The sequence below is a fragment of the Acomys minous genome, assembly GCF_964271855.1.
Source record: "Acomys minous genome assembly, chromosome: 2".
Taxonomy (NCBI): Eukaryota; Metazoa; Chordata; class Mammalia; order Rodentia; family Muridae; genus Acomys; species Acomys minous.
Window position 1 is genome coordinate 28,035,803 of NC_140484.1, and position 26,354 is coordinate 28,062,156.

At 51.2% G+C, this 26,354-nt stretch overlaps 1 long non-coding RNA gene across 1 annotated transcript in view; it reads left to right on the forward strand.

Moving 5' to 3' along the window:
• LOC311590425 overlaps positions 1 to 26,354 on the forward strand; it is a 136,885-nt gene that overhangs the window by 101,211 nt on the left and 9,320 nt on the right. The window contains exon 2 of the long non-coding RNA XR_014776875.1: positions 26,044 to 26,168. This is a non-coding gene — a long non-coding RNA (uncharacterized lncRNA). The remainder of the gene's footprint in view (positions 1 to 26,043; positions 26,169 to 26,354) is intronic.

Here is a 26,354-nt window from a genome sequence, read left to right on the forward strand (position 1 = left end):
CTAGGAACTGGCATGGGCCAGGTAAGTTCCCTACCATTGAGCTTTACACCTTTCAGATTTTCAAAGTTTGATGTATAATATCTGTGGTTCTAAAATAGAATATTTCAGGATTAATTGATGGAATTATAGAAAGTAAAGAATCTATTGTCTGGCATATAAGTGTACTATGGATGTTACCTAGACTATTGAAGAAAAAACATGATTTATTGGATATGGTTTCCTTATCCAGAAGAAAAATTGTCAGTAAAAAAGGTGTACTGGATAGTTGACACAAGCTGGGGTCACCCGAGAAGCAGGAACCTCAATTTAAATTTAAAAATGTCTCCATCAGATCCTGCTGTAAGTGATTTTCTTAATCTGTGATTGGAGGAGGGCCCAGCCCATTGCGGGTGGGGCCATCCCTGGGCTGGTGGTCCTAGGTTCTATAAGAGGGCAAACTGAGCAAGCCATGGAGAGCAAGCCACTAAGCAGCACCCCTCCATTGCCTTTAGTTCCTACCCTGAGTTCCTGTCCTGACATCCTTTGTGATGAACAGTGATATGGAAGTGTAAGCCAAATAAACCCTTTGCTCTCCAACTTGCTTTTGGTCATGATGTTTTGTTGCAGCAATAAAAACCCTAACTAAAACAGGAAGAAAAGTGAGATCACTTTATCCTGTTATTTAACAGAACTTAAAAGAGACATGATATCTCACATATTACATGTAAGCTACAACAAACCACAAATTAAAATGTGCTTAGCACAGAGGGTAGCACTCCTTTGTCTTATCCTGCTGTGGGACAGTTGGAGAGGAAGGCAGCTTAAGGTTGAGAGTATCTCCCAGGTTGGATTGGATTTGGCCAACTATAACACTTCCGGGTTTTCACTGTTAGAAATCTCTTGGCCTGGCTGCACAGGTTCCTCCTGATGTATTAACTCCACATGGTACAGCAATGTGGGCAGATGGATCCAGCTCACTATACAGTCAAGTCCAGTGCTGTGCACTAGCTTGGAAAATGAGCTCTGCCTTAAGGGCGGGTCCTACGGATTGGTTTGCTGCAAGGGAATGCACACACAATTCAGTGAGACCTACTTTGTGCCCTTTGTCTGAGTTCCAACATCTGACTAAGGACTTCATGGCACAGGCGGGTTCCTGTTTTTCCTTTTATTTATTTATTTTTTCCTTAAAAGAAAAATACATTTAGCAAAGAATCAGGACTTTCTTTGAACTTTATATATTCTATGTATCTGTGGCTAAGGATGGACTTCAATGAATGATTTTATCTCATTAAGGCCATGATCAGTGCCAGACAAAATGAGAAATAATTCTCGGTCATGCAAAGAAAGAAGAAGAATTAGAAAGATTGCAGCCTATGTCTGAGTTCTGGCAGGGCTGGTCCTTGGTAAATGAGAGTGGGGTGGGGTTTATCTCTATTCAGGCTGCTGTGAAGACAGCACAGGAGGGATGGGTACTCTGCAGTGGTTTGCTGCTATGCTGAGCACAGATACTGTTCTCCCATGTTGTTTTCCTTTACGGCCTGGGCGGCACCTTGAAGGGCGCTCAGTGTTAGAGGTCTTACATCACTTCCTAGCCAGCAGCCTTGTTGAGTCTACTCCAATGAATGATTGTTGTAGATGGATCTCCTTATCAGAAAGGCTTAGAAATAACAGTAATCCAAATAGCACCCACCTCCTCTGTATTCTACTAAAGAAATGAGTGATTAATAACTTATCTCAGTGTCTTAGTTACTTTTCAATTGCTGAGGAAAACACCATGACCAAGGCAACTTATAAAGGAAAGACTTACATTTGCGACTTGTGGTTCCAAAGGGTTAGAGGCCATGACTACGGTGGGAGCGCGGCAGCAGTGGGAGTGTGGCAGCAGTGGGAGCGCGGCAGCAGTGGGAGAGTGGCAGCAGTGGGAGTGTGGCAGCAGTGGGAGCGTGGCAGCAGTGGGAGGGTGGCAGCAGTGGGTGTGCGGCAGCAGTGGGAGTGTGGCAGCAGTGGGAGTGTGGCAGCAGTGGGAGGGTGGCAGCAGTGGGAGTGTGGCAGCAGTGGGAGAGTGGCAGCAGTGGGAGTGTGGCAGCAGTGGGAGCGTGGCAGCAGTGGGAGGGTGGCAGCAGTGGGTGTGCGGCAGCAGTGGGAGTGTGGCAGCAGTGGGAGTGTGGCAGCAGTGGGAGTGTGGCAGCAGTGGGAGAGTGGCAGCAGTGGGAGCACGGCAGCAGTGGGAGCGCGGCAGCAGTGGGAGAGTGGCAGCAGTGGGAGTGTGGCAGCAGTGGGAGTGTGGCAGCAGTGGGAGCGCGGCAGCAGTGGGAGAGTGGCAGCAGTGGGAGTGTGGCAGCAGTGGGAGTGTGGCAGCAGTGGGAGTGTGGCAGCAGTGGGAGCGCGGCAGCAGTGGGAGCGTGGCAGCAGTGGGAGCGCGGCAGCAGTGGGAGTGTGGCAGCAGTGGGAGGGTGGCAGCAGTGGGAGAGTGGAAGCAGTGGAAGCGCGGCAGCAGTGGGAGGGTGGCAGCAGTGGGAGAGTGGCAGCAGTGGGAGCGCGGCAGCAGTGGGAGAGTGGCAGCAGTGGGAGCGCGGCAGCAGTGGGAGCGCGGCAGCAGTGGGAGAGTGGCAGCAGTGGGAGTGTGGCAGCAGTGGGAGTGTGGCAGCAGTGGGAGTGTGGCAGCAGTGGGAGTGTGGCAGCAGTGGGAGTGTGGCAGCAGTGGGAGAGTGGCAGCAGTGGGAGCACGGCAGCAGTGGGAGCGCGGCAGCAGTGGGAGAGTGGCAGCAGTGGGAGTGTGGCAGCAGTGGGAGTGTGGCAGCAGTGGGAGGGTGGCAGCAGTGGGAGAGTGGAAGCAGTGGAAGCGCGGCAGCAGTGGGAGGGTGGCAGCAGTGGGAGAGTGGCAGCAGTGGGAGCGCGGCAGCAGTGGGAGAGTGGCAGCAGTGGGAGGGTGGCAGCAGTGGGAGAGTGGAAGCAGTGGAAGCGCGGCAGCAGTGGGAGGGTGGCAGCAGTGGGAGAGTGGCAGCAGTGGGAGCGCGGCAGCAGTGGGAGTGTGGCAGCAGTGGGAGGGTGGCAGCAGTGGGAGAGTGGAAGCAGTGGAAGCGCGGCAGCAGTGGGAGGGTGGCAGCAGTGGGAGAGTGGCAGCAGTGGGAGCGCGGCAGCAGTGGGAGAGTGGCAGCAGTGGGAGCGCGGCAGCAGTAGGTGTGTGGCAGCAGTGGGAGCGCGGCAGCAGTGGGAGAGTGGCAGCAGTGGGAGCGCGGCAGCAGTGGGAGCGCGGCAGCAGTGGGAGTGTGGCAGCAGTGGGAGTGTGGCAGCAGTGGGAGGGTGGCAGCAGTGGGAGGGTGGCAGCAGTGGGAGAGTGGCAGCAGTGGGAGTGTGGCAGCATTGGGAGAGTGGCAGCAGTGGGAGTGTGGCAGCAGTGGGAGTGTGGCAGCAGTGGGTGTGTGGCAGCAGTGGGAGAGTGGCAGCAGTGGGAGTGTGGCAGCATTGGGAGAGTAGCAGCAGTGGGAGTGTGGCAGCAGTGGGAGTGTGGCAGCAGTGGGTGTGTGGCAGCAGTGGGAGTGTGGCAGCAGTGGGTGTGTGGCAGCAGTGGGAGAGTGGCAGCAGTGGGAGCGCGGCAGCAGTGGGAGTGTGGCAGCAGTGGGAGGGTGGCAGCAGTGGGAGAGTGGCAGCAGTGGGAGTGTGGCAGCAGTGGGTGTGTGGCAGCAGTGGTAGCATGGCAGCAGACAGGCATGACAACGGAGCCATCGCTGAGAGCTTTATCCACAAGCAAGAGACAGAGGACTAATTGGAAATGGCTTGGGCTTTTGGGATCTCAAAGCTTGCACTCAGTTACAACACACCTCCTCCAACAAGGCCAGACCTCCTAGTCCTTGCCTAACAGTTTCAACTGGGGAGCAAGTTTTCAGACAAATGAGCCAATAGAGATGGTTCTTCTTCTAACCACTGCTGGGATGCTGTTTCAGTCTGCCTACTTGTGATGTCATCGCTTACCTGGCATGGGAAAGTGACCCAGCCCAGGGCCATATAAAAGAACAGACCCTCCAGGGGGCCTCTCTCTTACCCCTCTACTCTCTCTACTGTCTCTTCTTCTTACTGTCCCTGTCTCTGTCTCTGTCTCTCTCTGGGCTACCCTCCCCCTTTCCTTCTCCCCCATGCTCACTTAATAAACCTCATATAATATAATATCTGTTGCCTGCCATCTTATTATCTTATCACCTTATTTACTTTTTAATAATCATAATAACCACTACACCTAGTTGCTATCTTTTTTTTTTTGTATTGTTTTTACTATTGTCTGTTTTACTGAAGACGACATCAACGTGACAGTGTCAGTTTTGTTTGATTCTTTTCTCACCTATACTTCGGGGCTAGTAAAGGAAGAGGAACATAGGGAAGTGATGGGGGATGGTGGATCTGAAGTGGTGAGGGATGGTGGATCTGAAGTGATGGGGATGGTGGATCTGAAGTGGTGGGGGATGGTGGATCTGAAGTGATGGGGGATGTTAGATCTGAAGTGGTGGGGATGGTGCATCCTAAGTGATGGGGGATGGTGGATCTGAAGTGGTGGGGGATGGTGGATCTGAAGTGATGGGGGATGTTAGATCTGAAGTGATGGGGATGGTGGATCTGAAGTGATGGGGGATGGTGGATCTGAAGTGATGATGGGGGATGGTGGATCTGAAGTGATGGGGATGGTGGATCTGAAGTGATGGAGATGGTGGATCTGAAGTGGTGGGGGATGGTGGATCTGAAGTGATGGGGATGGTGGATCTGAAGTGGTGGGGGATGGTGGATCTGAAGTAATGGGGGATGGTGGATCAGAAGTGATGATGGGGGTGGTGGATCTGAAGTAATGGGGGATGGTGCATCTGAAGTGATGGGGGATGGTGGATCTGAAGTGGTGGGGATGGTGGGTCTGAAGTGATGGGGGATGGTGGATCTGAAGTGGTGGGGATGGTGGATCTGAAGTGATGGGGATGGTGGATCTGAAGTGATGGGGGATGGTGGATCTGAAGTGATGGGGGATGGTGGATCTGAAGTGATGATGGGGATGGTGGATCTGAAGTGATGGGGGATGTTAGATCTGAAGTGATGGGGATGGTGGATCTGAAGTGGTGGGGATGGTGGATCTGAAGTGATGGGGATGGTGGATCTGAAGTGATGGGGGATGGTGGATCTGAAGTGATGGGGATGGTGGATCTGAAGTGGTGGGGATGGTGGATCTGAAGTGATGGGGATGGTGGATCTGAAGTGATGGGGATGGTGGATCTGAAGTGATGATGGGGATGGTGGATCTGAAGTGATGGGGGATGGTGGATCTGAAGTGGTGGGGGATGGTGCATCTGAAGTGGTGGGGATGGTGGATCTGAAGTGGTGGGGGATGGTGGATCTGAAGTAATGGGGGGATGGTGGATCTGAAGTGATGGGGATGGTGGATCTGAAGTGGTGGGGGATGGTGGATCTGAAGTAATGGGGGATGGTGCATCTGAAGTGATGGGGGATGGTGGATCTGAAGTGGTGGGGGATGGTGGATCTGAAGTGATGGGGGATGGTGGATCTGAAGTGGTGGGGGATGGTGGATCTGAAGTGGTAGGAGATGGTGGATCTGAAGTGGTGGGGGATGGTGGATCTGAAGTGATGGGGGATGGTGGATCTGAAGTGGTGGGGGATGGTGGATCTGAAGTGGTAGGGGATGGTGGATCTGAAGTGGTGGGGGATGGTGGATCTGAAGTGGTGGGGGATGGTGGATCTGAAGTGGTGGGGGATGGTGGATCTGAAGTGGTGGGGGATGGTGGATCTGAAGTGGTGGGGGATGGTGGATCTGAAGTGGTAGGAGATGGTGGATCTGAAGTGGTGGGGATGGTGGATCTGAAGTGATGGGGATGGTGGATCTGAAGTGATGGGGATGGTGGATCTGAAGTGATGATGGGGATGGTGGATCTGAAGTGATGGGGGATGGTGGATCTGAAGTGGTGGGGGATGGTGGATCTGAAGTGGTGGGGATGGTGGATCTGAAGTGGTGGGGGATGGTGGATCTGAAGTAATGGGGGGATGGTGGATCTGAAGTGATGGGGATGGTGGATCTGAAGTGGTGGGGGATGGTGGATCTGAAGTAATGGGGGATGGTGCATCTGAAGTGATGGGGGATGGTGGATCTGAAGTGGTGGGGGATGGTGGATCTGAAGTGATGGGGGATGGTGGATCTGAAGTGGTGGGGGATGGTGGATCTGAAGTGGTAGGAGATGGTGGATCTGAAGTGGTGGGGGATGGTGGATCTGAAGTGATGGGGGATGGTGGATCTGAAGTGGTGGGGGATGGTGGATCTGAAGTGGTAGGGGATGGTGGATCTGAAGTGGTGGGGGATGGTGGATCTGAAGTGGTGGGGGATGGTGGATCTGAAGTGGTGGGGGATGGTGGATCTGAAGTGGTGGGGGATGGTGGATCTGAAGTGGTGGGGGATGGTGGATCTGAAGTGGTAGGAGATGGTGGATCTGAAGTTGTGGGGGATGGTGGATCTGAAGTGGTGGGGGATGGTGGATCTGAAGTGGTGGGGGATGGTGGATCTGAAGTGGTGGGGGATGGTGGATCTGAAGTGATGGGGGATGGTGGATCTGAAGTGATGATGGGGGATGGTGGATCTGAAGTGATGGGGATGGTGGATCTGAAGTGATGGGGATGGTGGATCTGAAGTGGTGGAGGATGGTGGATCTGAAGTGATGGGGATGGTGGATCTGAAGTGGTGGGGGATGGTGGATCTGAAGTAATGGGGGATGGTGGATCAGAAGTGATGATGGGGGTGGTGGATCTGAAGTAATGAGGGATGGTGCATCTGAAGTGATGGGGGATGGTGGATCTGAAGTGGTGGGGATGGTGGGTCTGAAGTGATGGGGGATGGTGGATCTGAAGTGGTGGGGATGGTGGATCTGAAGTGATGGGGATGGTGGATCTGAAGTGATGGGGGATGGTGGATCTGAAGTGATGGGGGATGGTGGATCTGAAGTGATGATGGGGATGGTGGATCTGAAGTGATGGGGGATGTTAGATCTGAAGTGATGGGGATGGTGGATCTGAAGTGGTGGGGATGGTGGATCTGAAGTGATGGGGATGGTGGATGTGAAGTGATGGGGGATGGTGGATCTGAAGTGATGGGGATGGTGGATCTGAAGTGGTGGGGATGGTGGATCTGAAGTGATGGGGATGGTGGATCTGAAGTGATGGGGATGGTGGATCTGAAGTGATGATGGGGATGGTGGATCTGAAGTGATGGGGGATGGTGGATCTGAAGTGGTGGGGGATGGTGCATCTGAAGTGGTGGGGATGGTGGATCTGAAGTGGTGGGGGATGGTGGATCTGAAGTAATGGGGGGATGGTGGATCTGAAGTGATGGGGATGGTGGATCTGAAGTGGTGGGGGATGGTGGATCTGAAGTAATGGGGGATGGTGCATCTGAAGTGATGGGGGATGGTGGATCTGAAGTGGTGGGGGATGGTGGATCTGAAGTGATGGGGGATGGTGGATCTGAAGTGGTGGGGGATGGTGGATCTGAAGTGGTAGGAGATGGTGGATCTGAAGTGGTGGGGGATGGTGGATCTGAAGTGATGGGGGATGGTGGATCTGAAGTGGTGGGGGATGGTGGATCTGAAGTGGTAGGGGATGGTGGATCTGAAGTGGTGGGGGATGGTGGATCTGAAGTGGTGGGGGATGGTGGATCTGAAGTGGTGGGGGATGGTGGATCTGAAGTGGTGGGGGATGGTGGATCTGAAGTGGTGGGGGATGGTGGATCTGACGTGGTAGGAGATGGTGGATCTGAAGTGGTGGGGGATGGTGGATCTGAAGTGATGGGGGATGGTGGATCTGAAGTGGTGGGGGATGGTGGATCTGAAATGATGGGGGATGGTGGATCTGAAGTGGTGGGGATGGTGCATCTGAAGTGGTGGGGATGGTGGATCTGAGGTGGTGGGGGATGGTGGATCTGAAGTGATGGGGGATGGTGGATCTGAAGTGGTAGGGGATGGTGGATCTGAAGTGGTGGGGGATGGTGCATCTGAAGTGATGGGGGATGGTGGATCTGAAGTGGTAGGGGATGGTGGATCTGAAGTGGTGGGGGATGGTGGATCTGAAGTGGTGGGGATGGTGGATCTGAAGTGGTGGGGGATGGTGGATCTGAAGTGGTGGGGGATGGTGGATCTGAAGTGATGGGGATGGTGGATCTGAAGTGGTGGGGATGGTGGATCTGAAGTGGTGGGGGATGGTGGATCTGAAGTGGTGGGGATGGTAGATCTGAAGTGATGGGGGAGGGTGGATCTGAAGTGATGGGGGATGGTGGATCTGAAGTGGTTGGGATGGTGGATCTGAAGTGATGGGGGATGGTGCATCTGAAGTGATGGGGGATGGTGGATCTGAAGTGATGGGGGATGGTGGATCTGAAGTGGTGGGGGATGGTGGATCTGAAGTGATGGGGGATGGTGCATCTGAAGTGATGGGGGATGGTGGATCTGAAGTGATGGGGGATGGTGGATCTGAAGTGGTGGGGGATGGTGGATCTGAAGTGATGGGGGATGGTGGATCTGAAGTGGTGGGGATGGTGGATCTGAAGTGGTGGGGATGGTGGATCTGAAGTGGTGGGGGATGGTGGATCTGAAGTGGTGGGGGATGGTGGATCTGAAGTGATGGGGGATGGTGGATCTGAAGTGGTGGGGGATGGTGGATATGAAGTGGTGGGGGATGGTGGATCTGAAGTGATGGGGGATGGTGGATCTGAAGTGGTGGGGGATGGTGGATATGAAGTGGTGGGGGATGGTGGATATGAAATGGTGGGGGATGGTGGATCTGAAGTGGTGGGGATGGTGGATCTGAAGTGGTGGGGGATGGAGGATCCGAAGTGATGGGGGATGGTGGATCTGAAGTGGTGGGGGATGGTGGATCTGAAGTGATGGGGGATGGTGGATCTGAAGTGGTGGGGGAGGGTGGATCTGAAGTGGTGGGGGATGGTGGATCTGAAGTGGTGGGGCATGGTGGATCTGAAGTGGTGGGGGATGGTGCATCTGAAGTGGTGGGGGATGGTGCATCTGAAGAGATGGGGGATGGTGGATCTGAAGTGATGGGGGATGGTGGATCTAAAGTGGTGGGGGATGGAGGATCCGAAGTGATGGGGGATGGTGGATCTGAAGTGATGATGGGGGATGGTGGATCTGAAGTGGTGGGGGATGGTGGATCTGAAGTGATGGAGAATGGTGGATCTGAAATGATGGGGGATGTTGGATCTGAAGTGATGGGGGATGGTGGATCTGAAGTGGTGGGGGATGGTGGATCTGAAGTGATGGGGGATGGTGGATCTGAAGTGGTGGGGGATGGTGGATCTGAAGTGGTGGGGGATGGTGGATCTGAAGTGGTGGGGGATGGTGGATCTGAAGTGATGGGGGATGGAGGATCCGAAGTGATGGGGGATGGTGTAGCTGAAGTGGTGGGGGATGGTGGATCTGAAGTGATGGGGATGGTGGATCTGAAGTGATGGGGGATGGTGGATCTGAAGTGATGGGGGATGGTGGATCTGAAGTGGTGGGGGATGGTGGATATGAAGTGGTGGGGGATGGTGGATCTGAAGTGGTGGGGATGGTGGATCTGAAGTGGTGGGGGATGGAGGATCCGAAGTGATGGGGGATGGTGTAGCTGAAGTGGTGGGGGATGGTGGATCTGAAGTGGTGGGGGATGGTGGATCTGAAGTGGTGGGGGATGGTGGATCTGAATTGATGGGGATGGTGGATCTGAAGTGGTGGGGATGGTGGATCTGAAGTGGTGGGGGATGGAGTAGCTGAAGTGGTGGGGGATGGTGGATCTGAAGTGGTGGGGGATGGTGGATCTGAAGTGGTGGGGGATGGTGGATCTGAAGTGGTGGGGGAGGGTAGATCTGAAGTGGTGGGGGATGGTGGATCTGAAGTGGTGGGGATGGTGGATCTGAAGTGGTGGGGGATGGAGGATCCGAAGTGATGGGGGATGGTGTAGCTGAAGTGGTGGGGGATGGTGGATCTGAAGTGATGGGGGATGGTGGATCTGAAGTGATGGGGGATGGTGGATCTGAAGTGGTGGGGGATGGTGGATCTGAAGTGGTGGGGGATGGTGGATCTGAAGTGGTGGGGGATGGTGGATCTGAAGTGATGGGGGATGGAGGATCCGAAGTGATGGGGGATGGTGTAGCTGAAGTGGTGGGGGATGGTGGATCTGAAGTGATGGGGATGGTGGATCTGAAGTGATGGGGGAGGGTGGATCTGAAGTGATGGGGGATGGTGGATCTGAAGTGATGGGGGATGGTGGATCTGAAGTGGTGGGGGATGGTGGATATGAAGTGGTGGGGGATGGTGGATCTGAAGTGGTGGGGGATGGTGGATCTGAATTGATGGGGATGGTGGATCTGAAGTGGTGGGGGATGGTGCATCTGAAGTGATGGGGATGGTGGATCTGAAGTGGTGGGGGATGGTGGATCTGAAGTGATGATGGGGGATGGTGGATCTGAAGTGGTGGGGGATGGTGGATCTGAAGTGGTGGGGGATGGTGGATCTGAAGTGATGGGGGATGGTGGATCTGAAGTGGTGGGGGATGGTGCATCTGAAGTGATGATGGGGGATGGTGGATCTGAAGTGGTGGGGGATGGTGGATCTGAAGTGGTAGGGATGGTGGATATGAAGTGGTGGGGGATGGTGGATCTGAAGTGATGGGGATGGTGGATCTGAAGTGATGGGCGATGGTGGATCTGAAGTGGTGGGGGATGGTGCATCTGAAGTGGTGGGGGATGGTGGATCTGAAGTGGTTGGGATGGTGGATCTGAAGTGGTGGGGGATGGTGGATCTGAAGTGGTGGGGGATGGTGGATCTGAAGTGAGGGGGGATGGTGGATCTGAAGTGATGGGGGATGGTGCATCTGAAGTGGTGGGGGATGGTGGATCTGAAGTGGTGGGGGATGGTGCATCTGAAGTGGTGGGGGATGGTGGATCTGAAGTGATGGGGGATGGTGCATCTGAAGTGGTGGGGGATGGTGGATCTGAAGTGATGGGGGATGGTGCATCTGAAGTGGTGGGGGATGGTGGATCTGAAGTGGTGGGGGATGGTGCATCTGAAGTGGTGGGGGATGGTGGATCTGAAGTGATGGGCGATGGTGGATCTGAAGTGGTGGGCGATGGTGGATCTGAAGTGGTGGGGGATGGTGGATCTGAAGTGGTGGGGGATGGTGGATCTGAAGTAATGGGGGATGGTGGATCAGAAGTGATGATGGGGGTGGTGGATCTGAAGTAATGGGGGATGGTGCATCTGAAGTGATGGGGGATGGTGGATCTGAAGTGGTGGGGATGGTGGGTCTGAAGTGATGGGGGATGGTGGATCTGAAGTGGTGGGGATGGTGGATCTGAAGTGATGGGGATGGTGGATCTGAAGTGATGGGGGATGGTGGATCTGAAGTGATGGGGGATGGTGGATCTGAAGTGATGATGGGGATGGTGGATCTGAAGTGATGGGGGATGTTAGATCTGAAGTGATGGGGATGGTGGATCTGAAGTGGTGGGGATGGTGGATCTGAAGTGATGGGGATGGTGGATCTGAAGTGATGGGGGATGGTGGATCTGAAGTGATGGGGATGGTGGATCTGAAGTGGTGGGGATGGTGGATCTGAAGTGATGGGGATGGTGGATCTGAAGTGATGGGGATGGTGGATCTGAAGTGATGATGGGGATGGTGGATCTGAAGTGATGGGGGATGGTGGATCTGAAGTGGTGGGGGATGGTGCATCTGAAGTGGTGGGGATGGTGGATCTGAAGTGGTGGGGGATGGTGGATCTGAAGTAATGGGGGGATGGTGGATCTGAAGTGATGGGGATGGTGGATCTGAAGTGGTGGGGGATGGTGGATCTGAAGTAATGGGGGATGGTGCATCTGAAGTGATGGGGGATGGTGGATCTGAAGTGGTGGGGGATGGTGGATCTGAAGTGATGGGGGATGGTGGATCTGAAGTGGTGGGGGATGGTGGATCTGAAGTGGTAGGAGATGGTGGATCTGAAGTGGTGGGGGATGGTGGATCTGAAGTGATGGGGGATGGTGGATCTGAAGTGGTGGGGGATGGTGGATCTGAAGTGGTAGGGGATGGTGGATCTGAAGTGGTGGGGGATGGTGGATCTGAAGTGGTGGGGGATGGTGGATCTGAAGTGGTGGGGGATGGTGGATCTGAAGTGGTGGGGGATGGTGGATCTGAAGTGGTGGGGGATGGTGGATCTGACGTGGTAGGAGATGGTGGATCTGAAGTGGTGGGGGATGGTGGATCTGAAGTGATGGGGGATGGTGGATCTGAAGTGGTGGGGGATGGTGGATCTGAAATGATGGGGGATGGTGGATCTGAAGTGGTGGGGATGGTGCATCTGAAGTGGTGGGGATGGTGGATCTGAAGTGGTGGGGGATGGTGGATCTGAAGTGATGGGGGATGGTGGATCTGAAGTGGTAGGGGATGGTGGATCTGAAGTGGTGGGGGATGGTGCATCTGAAGTGATGGGGGATGGTGGATCTGAAGTGGTAGGGGATGGTGGATCTGAAGTGGTGGGGGATGGTGGATCTGAAGTGGTGGGGATGGTGGATCTGAAGTGGTGGGGGATGGTGGATCTGAAGTGGTGGGGGATGGTGGATCTGAAGTGATGGGGATGGTGGATCTGAAGTGGTGGGGATGGTGGATCTGAAGTGGTGGGGGATGGTGGATCTGAAGTGGTGGGGATGGTAGATCTGAAGTGATGGGGGAGGGTGGATCTGAAGTGATGGGGGATGGTGGATCTGAAGTGGTTGGGATGGTGGATCTGAAGTGATGGGGGATGGTGCATCTGAAGTGATGGGGGATGGTGGATCTGAAGTGATGGGGGATGGTGGATCTGAAGTGGTGGGGGATGGTGGATCTGAAGTGATGGGGGATGGTGCATCTGAAGTGATGGGGGATGGTGGATCTGAAGTGATGGGGGATGGTGGATCTGAAGTGGTGGGGGATGGTGGATCTGAAGTGATGGGGGATGGTGGATCTGAAGTGGTGGGGATGGTGGATCTGAAGTGGTGGGGATGGTGGATCTGAAGTGGTGGGGGATGGTGGATCTGAAGTGGTGGGGGATGGTGGATCTGAAGTGATGGGGGATGGTGGATCTGAAGTGGTGGGGGATGGTGGATATGAAGTGGTGGGGGATGGTGGATCTGAAGTGATGGGGGATGGTGGATCTGAAGTGGTGGGGGATGGTGGATATGAAGTGGTGGGGGATGGTGGATATGAAATGGTGGGGGATGGTGGATCTGAAGTGGTTGGGTTGGTGGATCTGAAGTGGTGGGGGATGGAGGATCCGAAGTGATGGGGGATGGTGGATCTGAAGTGGTGGGGGATGGTGGATCTGAAGTGATGGGGGATGGTGGATCTGAAGTGGTGGGGGAGGGTGGATCTGAAGTGGTGGGGGATGGTGGATCTGAAGTGGTGGGGCATGGTGGATCTGAAGTGGTGGGGGATGGTGCATCTGAAGTGGTGGGGGATGGTGCATCTGAAGAGATGGGGGATGGTGGATCTGAAGTGATGGGGGATGGTGGATCTAAAGTGGTGGGGGATGGAGGATCCGAAGTGATGGGGGATGGTGGATCTGAAGTGATGATGGGGGATGGTGGATCTGAAGTGGTGGGGGATGGTGGATCTGAAGTGATGGAGAATGGTGGATCTGAAATGATGGGGGATGTTGGATCTGAAGTGATGGGGGATGGTGGATCTGAAGTGGTGGGGGATGGTGGATCTGAAGTGATGGGGGATGGTGGATCTGAAGTGGTGGGGGATGGTGGATCTGAAGTGGTGGGGGATGGTGGATCTGAAGTGGTGGGGGATGGTGGATCTGAAGTGATGGGGGATGGAGGATCCGAAGTGATGGGGGATGGTGTAGCTGAAGTGGTGGGGGATGGTGGATCTGAAGTGATGGGGATGGTGGATCTGAAGTGATGGGGGATGGTGGATCTGAAGTGATGGGGGATGGTGGATCTGAAGTGGTGGGGGATGGTGGATATGAAGTGGTGGGGGATGGTGGATCTGAAGTGGTGGGGATGGTGGATCTGAAGTGGTGGGGGATGGAGGATCCGAAGTGATGGGGGATGGTGTAGCTGAAGTGGTGGGGGATGGTGGATCTGAAGTGGTGGGGGATGGTGGATCTGAAGTGGTGGGGGATGGTGGATCTGAATTGATGGGGATGGTGGATCTGAAGTGGTGGGGATGGTGGATCTGAAGTGGTGGGGGATGGAGGATCCGAAGTGATGGGGGATGGTGTAGCTGAAGTGGTGGGGGATGGTGGATCTGAAGTGGTGGGGGATGGTGGATCTGAAGTGGTGGGGGATGGTGGATCTGAAGTGGTGGGGGAGGGTAGATCTGAAGTGGTGGGGGATGGTGGATCTGAAGTGGTGGGGATGGTGGATCTGAAGTGGTGGGGGATGGAGGATCCGAAGTGATGGGGGATGGTGTAGCTGAAGTGGTGGGGGATGGTGGATCTGAAGTGATGGGGGATGGTGGATCTGAAGTGATGGGGGATGGTGGATCTGAAGTGGTGGGGGATGGTGGATCTGAAGTGGTGGGGGATGGTGGATCTGAAGTGGTGGGGGATGGTGGATCTGAAGTGATGGGGGATGGAGGATCCGAAGTGATGGGGGATGGTGTAGCTGAAGTGGTGGGGGATGGTGGATCTGAAGTGATGGGGATGGTGGATCTGAAGTGATGGGGGAGGGTGGATCTGAAGTGATGGGGGATGGTGGATCTGAAGTGATGGGGGATGGTGGATCTGAAGTGGTGGGGGATGGTGGATATGAAGTGGTGGGGGATGGTGGATCTGAAGTGGTGGGGGATGGTGGATCTGAATTGATGGGGATGGTGGATCTGAAGTGGTGGGGGATGGTGCATCTGAAGTGATGGGGATGGTGGATCTGAAGTGGTGGGGGATGGTGGATCTGAAGTGATGATGGGGGATGGTGGATCTGAAGTGGTGGGGGATGGTGGATCTGAAGTGGTGGGGGATGGTGGATCTGAAGTGATGGGGGATGGTGGATCTGAAGTGGTGGGGGATGGTGCATCTGAAGTGATGATGGGGGATGGTGGATCTGAAGTGGTGGGGGATGGTGGATCTGAAGTGGTAGGGATGGTGGATATGAAGTGGTGGGGGATGGTGGATCTGAAGTGATGGGGATGGTGGATCTGAAGTGATGGGCGATGGTGGATCTGAAGTGGTGGGGGATGGTGCATCTGAAGTGGTGGGGGATGGTGGATCTGAAGTGGTTGGGATGGTGGATCTGAAGTGGTGGGGGATGGTGGATCTGAAGTGGTGGGGGATGGTGGATCTGAAGTGATGGGGGATGGTGGATCTGAAGTGATGGGGGATGGTGCATCTGAAGTGGTGGGGGATGGTGGATCTGAAGTGGTGGGGGATGGTGCATCTGAAGTGGTGGGGGATGGTGGATCTGAAGTGATGGGGGATGGTGCATCTGAAGTGGTGGGGGATGGTGGATCTGAAGTGATGGGGGATGGTGCATCTGAAGTGGTGGGGGATGGTGGATCTGAAGTGGTGGGGGATGGTGCATCTGAAGTGGTGGGGGATGGTGGATCTGAAGTGATGGGCGATGGTGGATCTGAAGTGGTGGGCGATGGTGGATCTGAAGTGGTGGGGGATGGTGGATCTTAAGTGGTGGGGGATGGTGGATCTGAAGTGATGCGGATGGTGGATCTGAAGTGATGGGGATGGTGGATCTGAAGTGATGGGGGATGGTGGATCTGAAGTGATGATGGGGATGGTGGATCTGAAGTGGTGGGGGATGGTGGATCTGAAGTGATGGGGGATGGTGGATCTAAAGTGGTGGGGGAGGGTGGATCTGAAGTGGTGGGGGATGGTGGATCTGAAGTGGTGGGGGATGGTGGATCTGAAGTGGTGGGGGATGGTGGATCTGAAGTGATGGGGATGGTGGATCTGAAGTGATGGGGATGGTGGATCTGAAGTGATGGGGGATGGTGGATCTGAAGTGATGATGGGGATGGTGGATCTGAAGTGGTGGGGGATGGTGGATCTGAAGTGATGGGGGATGGTGGATCTAAAGTGGTGGGGGAGGGTGGATCTGAAGTGGTGGGGGATGGTGGATATGAAGTGGTGGGGGAGGGTGGATCTGAAGTGGTGGGGGATGGTGGATCTGAAGTGGTGGGGGATGGTGGATCTGAAGTGGTGGGGGATGGTGGATCTGAAGTGGTGGGGGATGGTGGATCTGAAGTGGTGGGGGAGGGTGGATCTGAAGTGGTGGGGGATGGTGGATCTGAAGTGGTGGGGGATGGTGGATCTGAAGTGGTGGGGGATGGTGGATCTGAAGTGGTGGGGGATGGTGGATCTGAAGTGGTGGGGGAGGGTGGATCTGAAGTGGTGGGGGATGGTGGACCTGAAGTGGTGGGGGATGGTGGATCTGAAGTGGTGGGGGATGGTGGATCTGAAGTGGTGGGGGATGGTGGATCTGAAGTGGTGGGGGATGGTGGATCTGAAGTGGTGGGGGATGGTGGATCTGAAGTGGTGGGGGATGGTGGATCTGAAGTGGTGGGGGATGGTGGATCTGAAGTGGTGGGGGATGGTGGATCTGAAGTGGTAGGGATGGTGGACCTGAAGTGGTGGGGGATGGTGGATCTGAAGTGATGATGGGGGATGGTGGATCTGAAGTGGTGGGAAATGGTGGATCTGAAGTGGTGGGGGATGGTGGATCTGAAGTGGTGGGGGATGGTGGATATGAAGTGGTGGGGGATGGTGGATCTGAAGTGATGGGGATGGTGGATTTGAAGTGGTGGGGGATGGTGGATCCGAAGTGATGGGGATGGTGGATCTGAAGTGGTGGGGGATGGTGCATCTGAAGTGATGGGGATGGTGGATCTGATGTGGTAGGGATGGTGGATCTGAAGTGATGGGGATGGTGGATCTGAAGTGGTGGGGGATGGTGGATCTGAAGTGATGATGGGGGATGGTGGATCTGAAGTGATGGGGGATGGTGGATCTGAAGTGATAGGGGATGGTGGATCTGAAGTGGTAGGGATGGTGGATCTGAAGTGATGGGGATGGTGGATCTGAAGTGGTGGGGGATGGTGGATCTGAAGTGAAGATGGGGGATGGTGGATCTGAAGTGGTGGGGGATGGTGGATCTGAAGTGATGGGGATGGAGGATCCGAAGTGATGGGGGATGGTGTAGCTGAAGTGGTGGGGGATGGTGGATCTGAAGTGGTGGGAAATGGTGGATCTGAAGTGGTGGGGGATGGTGGATCTGAAGTGGTGGGGGATGGTGGATATGAAGTGGTGGGGGATGGTGGATCTGAAGTGATGGGGATGGTGGATCTGAAGTGGTGGGGGATGGTGGATCTGAAGTGATGATGGGGGATGGTGGATCTGAAGTGGTGGGGGATGGTGGATCTGAAGTGGTGGGGGATGGTGGATATGAAGTGGTGGGGGATGGTGGATCTGAAGTGATGGGGATGGTGGATCTGAAGTGGTGGGGGATGGTGGATCTGAAGTGATGATGGGGGATGGTGGATCTGAAGTGATGGGGAATGGTGGATCTGAAGTGATGATGGGGGATGGGGGATCTGAAGTGGTGGGGGATGGTGGATCTGAAGTGGTAGGGATGGTGGATCTGAAGTGGTGGGGGATGGTAGATCTGAAGTGGTGGGGGAGGGTAGATCTGAAGTGGTGGGGGATGGTGCATCTGAAGTGGTGGGGGATGGTGGATCTGAAGTGGTGGGGGATGGTGGATCTGAAGTGATGGGGATGGTGGATCTGAAGTGATGGGCGATGGTGGATCTGAAGTGGTGGCGGATGGTGGATCTGAAGTGGTGGGGAATGGTGGATCTGAAGTGATGGGGGATGGTGGATCTGAAGTGGTGGGGGATGGTGGATCTGAAGTGATGGGGATGGTGGATCTGAAGTGGTGGGGGATGGTGGATCTGAAGTGATGGGGGATGGTGGATCTGAAGTGGTGGGGGATGGTGGATCTGAAGTGATGGTGGAAGGTGGATCTGAAGTGATGGGGGATGGTGGATCTGAAGTGATGGGGGATGGTGGATCTGAAGTGATGGTGGATGGTGGATCTGAAGTGATGGTGGAAGGTGGATCTGAAGTGGTGGGGGATGGTGGATCTGAAGTGATGGTGGAAGGTGGATCTGAAGTGGTGGGGGATGGTGGATCTGAAGTGATGGGGATGGTGGATCTGAAGTGATGGGGGATGGTGGATCTGAAGTGATGGTGGATGGTGGATCTGAAGTGATGGGGGTTGGTGGATCTGAAGTGATGGTGGATGGTGGATCTGAAGTGGTGGGGGATGGTAGATCTGAAGTGATGGGGATGGTGGATCTGAAGTGATGGGGATGGTGGATCTGAAGTGATGGGGATGGTGGATCTGAAGTGATGGGGGATGGTGGATCTGAAGTGATGGGGGATGGTGGATCTGAAGTGATGGGGGTTGGTGGATCTGAAGTGATGGGGGATGGTGTATCTGAAGTGGTGGGGGATGGTGGATCTGAAGTGATAGGGGATGGCGTATCTGAAGTGATGGGGATGGTGGATCTGAAGTGATGGGGGATGGTGTATCTGAAGTGATGGGGATGGTGGATCTGAAGTGATGGGGGATGTTGTATCTGAAGTGATGGTGGATGGTGGATCTGAAGTGATGGGGGATGGTGGATCTGAAATGATGGGGGATGGTGGATCTGAAGTGATAGGGGATGGTGTATCTGAAGTGATGGTGGATGGTGGATCTGAAGTGATGGGGGATGGTGGATCTGAAGTGATGGGGGATGTTGTATCTGAAGTGATGGTGGATGGTGGATCTGAAGTGATGGGGGATGGTGGATCTGAAGTGATGGGGGTTGGTGGATCTGAAGTGATGGGGGATGGTGGATCTGAGCAGATAAGAAGTGATAGAATCAAGAAGAGAAACACAGGAGACAGAGAGGAGAGGGCAGAGCGCGGTGTGGCTCCAGCATGGAAGTCATGTGAGGCTGCAGGGGCAGCTGCTGGAGGTCCTGAGTTTGCACTTTTCTAACCAGCTCTCAGGTGGTGTCAAAGCTACGTGGGAGAAAGTGCTGATCACCATCATCACTACAGTAAGGCTAGGACAACGGCATCTGTTAGAGCAAGCTTACGAGGTGAGTAGGACGCATACCAAAGTCACAGAACTGCCGAGAAGGATGAGAAGAAATAGAGAAGTTAGCAGCTCGAGGGACCAGAAGAACTGGGATTCAGTGAGTATCAACAGAGCCAGAGAGACCAAGATTTATGTGTGACAGTGCAGACCCGGAGTGCTGAGATTCTCCAGGGAGAATATTATGAATTCTTATTTAGATGGAGGAAAAATGACACCTCTGGTGTTGATTTCAACATGATTAAACTTCACATTTCAAACGAGAAATTGTGTCTCATTTAACCTAAATCCTACATGCCCTGGCACCTCCTGAGGGCTTCAGGACTTTTTGGCAAGCCGTATCACAGATCAAAGAGTTTTTAGCACTGAGCACTGCTTTTTGTAAAGAACCAATTATGCCTGTCAAATAAAAAACATATCAGTGACCAAGTATCCAACCCTTCATTATAGGAATACACACACACACACACACACACACACACACACACACACAGACAGACACATACAAGCGTGTATGCACACATACATACACACATGCATGTACACACGTGTGTACATACAACACACATGCACGTTTACACAGTTTAGGAGACAGTGGTAGGTAGCACTTGTTTAGAATTCAGTAAGATTTCATTTTCATATTATGGATTCCATTTTTTGCAAGGTTGTGTTTGGACTGCAACATCAGTGTCTTAATATTACCCAGTAAAGATGGGAAGAGAATAAATTAGGTTTTCGGCCTTAGGCCACTGCTATATACTATTATTAATGATTTTAATGACAGAAGATCAGCAATTAAACTTGCAAAGCTATCAGAAATTATATCTTATGGAAAGATTCTAAATTCAGGTTATACATAAGGAACTGCTGAAGTGGCTGATTTATTCACTCAGTAAGTATTTTATTAGCTGATTATCCATCATATACAAGTGAATCAAGCAGATTCAATTCATACCTGGTGTGTCTTTTATGTAAAAGGTTCCCTTTTAGACACTGGGTAGAACATGGAGGCAGACATCTGAGTACCATCTTTACAGTACTTAAAGGCCTGTGTAAATGCTTAAGGCAGGTGCCTCAATAATTAAAGTAAGCCATGGGAGTATATATCCTACTAGAGAGCAAATAGGAGGCCAAGGAAGCCCTCAGGAAGTGAGGCTTTTTATCAGCCTGATTTATGGACCTGACTTTGAAATTCAGTAATTTCATCAAAATGTAAAATAGATACAAAATCTGACCCTGCTGTCACACAAAAGTTTTACTGCATCCATATGTTGATCAAAGTTCTATGGATCTTGAAATATCTTCTGTGTTTTAGTTCCATTTCAATGGCAAAGTGAACAATTAGCATCATTGTAAAACTTTGTTTTGTCCTAAATGAAACTCAAGTGTGAGCCATTTTATTAGCAGAGTTTGGAATAACACAACTGTTCATTAATAAAAATGCTGCTGGAGTTATTTTACAATGGAATATAAAGCTTCTAAGAATAGCAAGAAATATCTATGAACATGTGCCTCTGAAATATTAGGTGACAAAGATTAAGTGCAGAAAGCTCTAAAATATGTTGCTATTTATTTTCAATAGACACAGTAAATCTCTCTGCAGTTGGTAGTACTGGTTTTTTTGTTTGTTTTTCTAGGAGGGTTGGAGCACATACTTTATGGCTTAAATGTTTACCATGTGCGTTTATAACACTAAATAGTAAGTTAAAATGTAGCAACATCAGCCAAAACAGAGTAAATGAAGTCCATCTTTCCAAGAAGACTGCGTGGACATCTGTTTGGCTGTTGCATAAAGTAGAGGAATTTTAATCCAGAAACATGGCTGGTATGGAAAGGGATCACATTTAAAGACCTTCTAGGTCTATGTGTTCCTGCTGGAATGCAGACACACCCTGGATTACAGGATGATCTGGCTGGAATACAGGCACGCCCTTAGGATACATAATCCCAAACAAAGTGGTGAAGTAGAGGAAGAGTTGACCGAATGAGTCAGAGATAGGATGTGCCCAACTCTCATGAGATCAGGACAGGAAAGAGAGGCTACTTAAGAGCAATGCAGAGAGAGTAGTTATAGGAAGAGGAAGAAGAGGAGGAGGAGGGTGTGTGTGTGTGTGTGTGTGTGTGTGTGTGTGTGTGTAGGAGGTTTTAGTGGGAAAGCTTTATAGAGACAGATTGTAGAAAGAATAAGATAGAGATAGGTAAAGACAGAATAAGCCGCTAGGGGAAAGGAACCAGATTAGATCATATTGCCAAAGTTAGTATGAGGTCAAGCAGAGCAATTCAGTCAGAAACCCAGAGAAACCAGATTGAATCAGTCAGCTAGGAGAAGTTTTTGGGCCAGAGCAGCTGAGCTGAACCAGCCAGCGGGAGTGAATTCATTCAGCAGTAAGTGGGGCGGGGGGGGGGGGGGGGGAGCTGAAACATCCTAGGCATATGTTAGCAGATGAAGGCTGGACTTTGAAGCCTTCTAGGTTTGGGTTACAGAAGATTAAGTTGTACAGAGGCTGGAAGCTTCCAGGCCTAGGTCTAGTTAGAACAGAGAAAGAAATAATTTGGGCTCAGCCCAAGCTGTGTATTTGTATAGCTCGGGTAGGGCTCTTGTCTTAACCCCTCACAACATTTACAGCGTAACAAAGACTTGAGTCTGGAGTTCTTTCACGGGGACTTCAGGGCACCTTGGAGCATAAGGCCCTTGTTAGTGTCTGCACTTAGCAAATGGTAACCAGATAGAACCAGCGGCAGCAGGCTGCTTCTGCATTGAAGACTGTGGCCCCTCAGGAGACACATAACTGGGATGGCAGTGTAGTACAGACAACAAGATGAGGTAGAAAAAGTGTCATGTGACAGAGAAGAACTCACTGAAGCCACAAATACACTAGCTATAGAGGCAAGTTACAGAGGAAAGAGCCACAGAGATTGTGTGGAAATATGATAAATTTAATCAGGAAAGCAGTTATGTGTTTTGTTACTGGTAACATGTGTAAACTGGCTTGTAAAATTCCACTAACATATAGAAAGCTCCTGTCAAATAAAAGAACCCTTTATTATTCCATTAAAAAACTAATGTTATTCTGGTATAATTGACAAATAACTCGTGTATACATTTAAGGCATATAGCTTGAGATTTCAATATGTGTGAGTATCGAAAATGCTGTAATAGAGCAAATCAATGGCACTATTACTCCACATGTCGTCCATTTTCTCTTGTGTTGTTATTAGAACTTCTAATCTTTGCCTTAGCAGATTTCGAGTATGCAACACACTGTCATGTGGCCCTGCTGCTCTGTAGCACCATCTGGGTTTCAAACTGTGCTTACTAAGTACACAGCACTGAGGTAATTCTCGGTGCAACTGAAGAACGTTTTAATGAATTGGGTTTTACTTAATTTTTTTTTATGTTGGTCTATTTTTATTACTGTCTTTTAAAACTGAACTATAGTGATTATACCTTCTTATGGGATTTAAGGTGACACTTTGATACATGTACACAATGTGTGATGATGAGTGCAGAATAACTGTCATATCTGTCTCCTGAGATGTGCATCATCCCTTTGTGTTGAGACCATTTGAACCCCTATTAGGAATCTTTTGAAATACTGTTGACATATTCTTATACTCCTTAAACTCTCCTCTCCACCCCATGCCATGATCCTTCTAGGCTCTTGTTTATTATCTGTGTCTTTGAGATCAACTTGGCTTCCACATGTAAGAGAGAGTGTGCCATGCCTACTTTCGGGATCTGGCTCATTTCACTTAGCACAGTGTCTCCCAGTGATATCTATATAAACCATGTACATCTCATGGCTCTATAAACCTTCTCCTTCTTGATGCATCTGTGCAGAAGAGTGTATCTCATGTACTCAAGGGGCATAAGAGATATCATCATATTTTTTAAAAAAAATTCTTATTTACCAAGGTATGAGGCAAAGATAATCACTGGACCATAAGAAATGACCTTGGTCACTGTTCCTCTCCTCCTCCCATCCCTACCTGACACCCTCTCAGCTCTTGTGCCCAGCTATTCTGGGTTGGCTGCCCTGTGTCTGGCTCCTGAAACACATGAACTGATCTCCATCATAGCATTCATTGATCCGTCTTACAAATGTGCTCACTTGTTTCCCTTCTACCAGGCTGTTACTTAATTTGAGGCTAAGAACTATGTGCTTTTATTTGTATCATTATTCTAGATCACAGGCATTGAATTCCAATCAGAAGATCCCAGAACAATATTCCAGGTGTGACAAAAGTTTTCCTCCTCATCAGTGTAGTGCTGCTATTTCAGAAGCATGGAGTGGAACTAGGTCCTTTCAATATTTTCTGGTTGTTCTCAGCCTGTTGTGTCCTTAGCAAGATTCAGGAATGGCAGGCATGGTTTTAAAGACGTTCATAGGAGGCGATCTTGCTTTCTTTGCTGGACTCTCTTATAGTCTTTCTTTATGTTCACATTGTATGCCACTACTATCTCTGACAGTAATTGGAAGCACAAGCCACCATTCACAAAGTTTAGATGTGAAAAACAGACTGGGCTGAGCTTGTTTCACACACCACCCCCCCTCCCAGAGCAGTAGACTTACAGTAGCTGACTACACCAGAGATGTGAAAAGAGGTCAGTGACAAATTTAGGTTCTGATTAAATCAGGTAGCCTGGGAGGCAGCCAGCACATCAGGACAGCAGAAGGAGAGGGGACAGAAGGGCAGGGAGGACATGTTTCCTTCTAACCCTCTCTGCAGGAACTGTCTGTTCATCATTGCTGCATAAGCGCATGCACACTTGAGTAGTTTGGAGCACTTTAAAATGTATTCCAGCTAGTCAGCAGGTAGTAATGCTGAACCTATATCAGACAGTCCAAGAATCATTTCTAGGATTGTTTTTTTCTCATCTTAATGCCTTCACAAAGCAGCCAGGTTTTCCTACAGCTTGAAGTTCCATGGGCTGAGACACCAAAGATCTTGAGTAAGTATGCTTTTGAAGGGTCCTTAACACTGGGGAGTTTTCTTAGGACGAAGTGGGCCACTATATAACACAATGTCTGGAGCCAATTTATGAAGTCCAGAGATAAAGGGTACCTGTCACTGTGGCTCATTTTCTTAGGCTTAGATGAAGTAATTGTTCTCTTACCCTCTGGGATTTGACCCCATCTTCTCCAATGTATGCCTCAGGGCTTACTTACAGCTTATACGGTCTGTGGACAAGATGGAGGTTGGAGTCAATAAGCATCATGACCATCTTCTGGGCAGAGCACTGGAAACCCTGCAAATTATTAGACTCTCACACGTCACGTGGAATCCACAGTGGCTAGAGTGTGCTCGGTAGCCCTGCTGGTTTTGGCTCTCATTTTCCACGGCAGGTGTGATAATTTGAAAGAAAAATGTTCCCCCATCATCCCAAGTGTCTGAACACTTGGTCTCCACTTGGTGGCGCTGTTTGGGAAGGCCAAAGACTTCTTAGGTATGTAGCCTGCCTGGAGGAAATATGTCACCAGGATGGGCTGTGGGAATTCATAGCCTCATACCACTTCCAGTTTGCTCTTTCTGCATATGATTGTGTATGATCTTAGCTTTCTGCTTCAGCTGCCTGCCATCATGCCTTCCCCACTATTATGGAATCTCTGGAACCGTAAGCCAATTACCTTTTTCCGTAAGTAATGTTTGGTCGTGGCGTTTTATTACCGCAGCAGAAAGTAACTAACACAGCGAAGTATGAGCCACTCACAGCCCCCATCGCAGACCTCTTTCCTCAGTATCACTAGGGGACGGACTTTCCCATCTTTTGCTCTTCCCCTCTGCCCACTGCTTCTTCTCTGGTATCTCTCTCACCCAAGGTGGACCATGGTGGGAGGCAACACTGAGGAACAGGGTCATATCCCAGGTGTCACTAGCATTATAGTTGGAACTTGTTCTTTCCTCTGAAGATCACCATTCTCTTCGAATGCTTCTTCGAACTCCATTATCAAATGCCTCCACCCGCAACCCTTTCTTTCTAGGCCCTCCAAGAGCTTGGTCAGGAAGATGGACAGTTGATTTGTTGTAGGGATGAGCTTTTCCTTGCAATGCAAATGTGAACCTGACTGCTTGGTTATTCTTCCCTTCGTAGGTTAATTATATTTGTATAAGCTTCAAACTTCGGCAGTTACTTCTCAGAAACACAGATGCAGAGACAATAGAATAAATGAAGGAAAGGCAACTTAGCTTGAACATTTTCAAATATGTTTGGGTCAGTGTAAAACTAACTTTATTTTCCTGGCTTTATTGTTTTCTGGGAGGCTTACTGTCTCCTTCTGCTAACCTAGGCCTAATCCTGGAAGCTTCTAGCCTCCGGGACAATCTAAGCTACGTCTAGAATGTTTTAGCCTCCGAGACTTACTTAATAAGCTCACCCTTACTTGTTCTTTTTGAGCTCTGGACTGGTTGGTTTAACTCAGCTGTTTTGGCTCAAACTCTTCTCCCAGCTGACTTATTCAATCTGGCTTCTCCCTCAGCCTGGAATTGCTCTGCTTGGCCTCAACTTAACTCAGCAATCTGCTCTAATCTTCTGGCTTGTTCCATTTTCACCTGAGTTCCCGCTCTGCAACCCATCTCTCTATTACTGTCCTGGTAAAAATGCCTCCTCTCACTGAAAAACTACCTCTGAAGTAGCTTCCCTTTCCTGTCTCTTCTTCTGAGAGTTGAACAGATCCTATTCTGCCAAATCATCTCTGATTTGTCACCTTTTCTGCAACTCAATTAGACATCACTTTTAAACATGGCGTGCTTCCTTCTACAAACTAGTTTTACCTTCCTTTAGGATGAAAGGCATGTCTGCACCTAAGCTTTTCTTTACCATATACTTGCTCTATACCAGGCTGGCCTTGAACTCAGATCTGTTTGCCTCTGTCTCCTGGATTAAAGGCATGTTTGTATTCCAGGCGGATCACACAGACCTCGATCTTTGGATGTGATCGCTTGCCAGCTGGATCACATAGACCTAGAAGGACGTTGAATGTGATCTTTTGCCAGAACAGCCATGCTCTGCGTTAACATTCTTCTACAGGTCAGTATATCTGTGGACCCAGATTTTGCCTTGGCCTTCAACCCAATTGTCATGGCTCTAATTCCTGTGCCATGAGGAACAGGCTGCCTCATCCATCCTCTCTCAATGACGTATTCAAGCAGGGCAATACATTTTCATTTTAGTAATGACATTAACATTTTAACATAAAATTTAAAGGTGAAATAA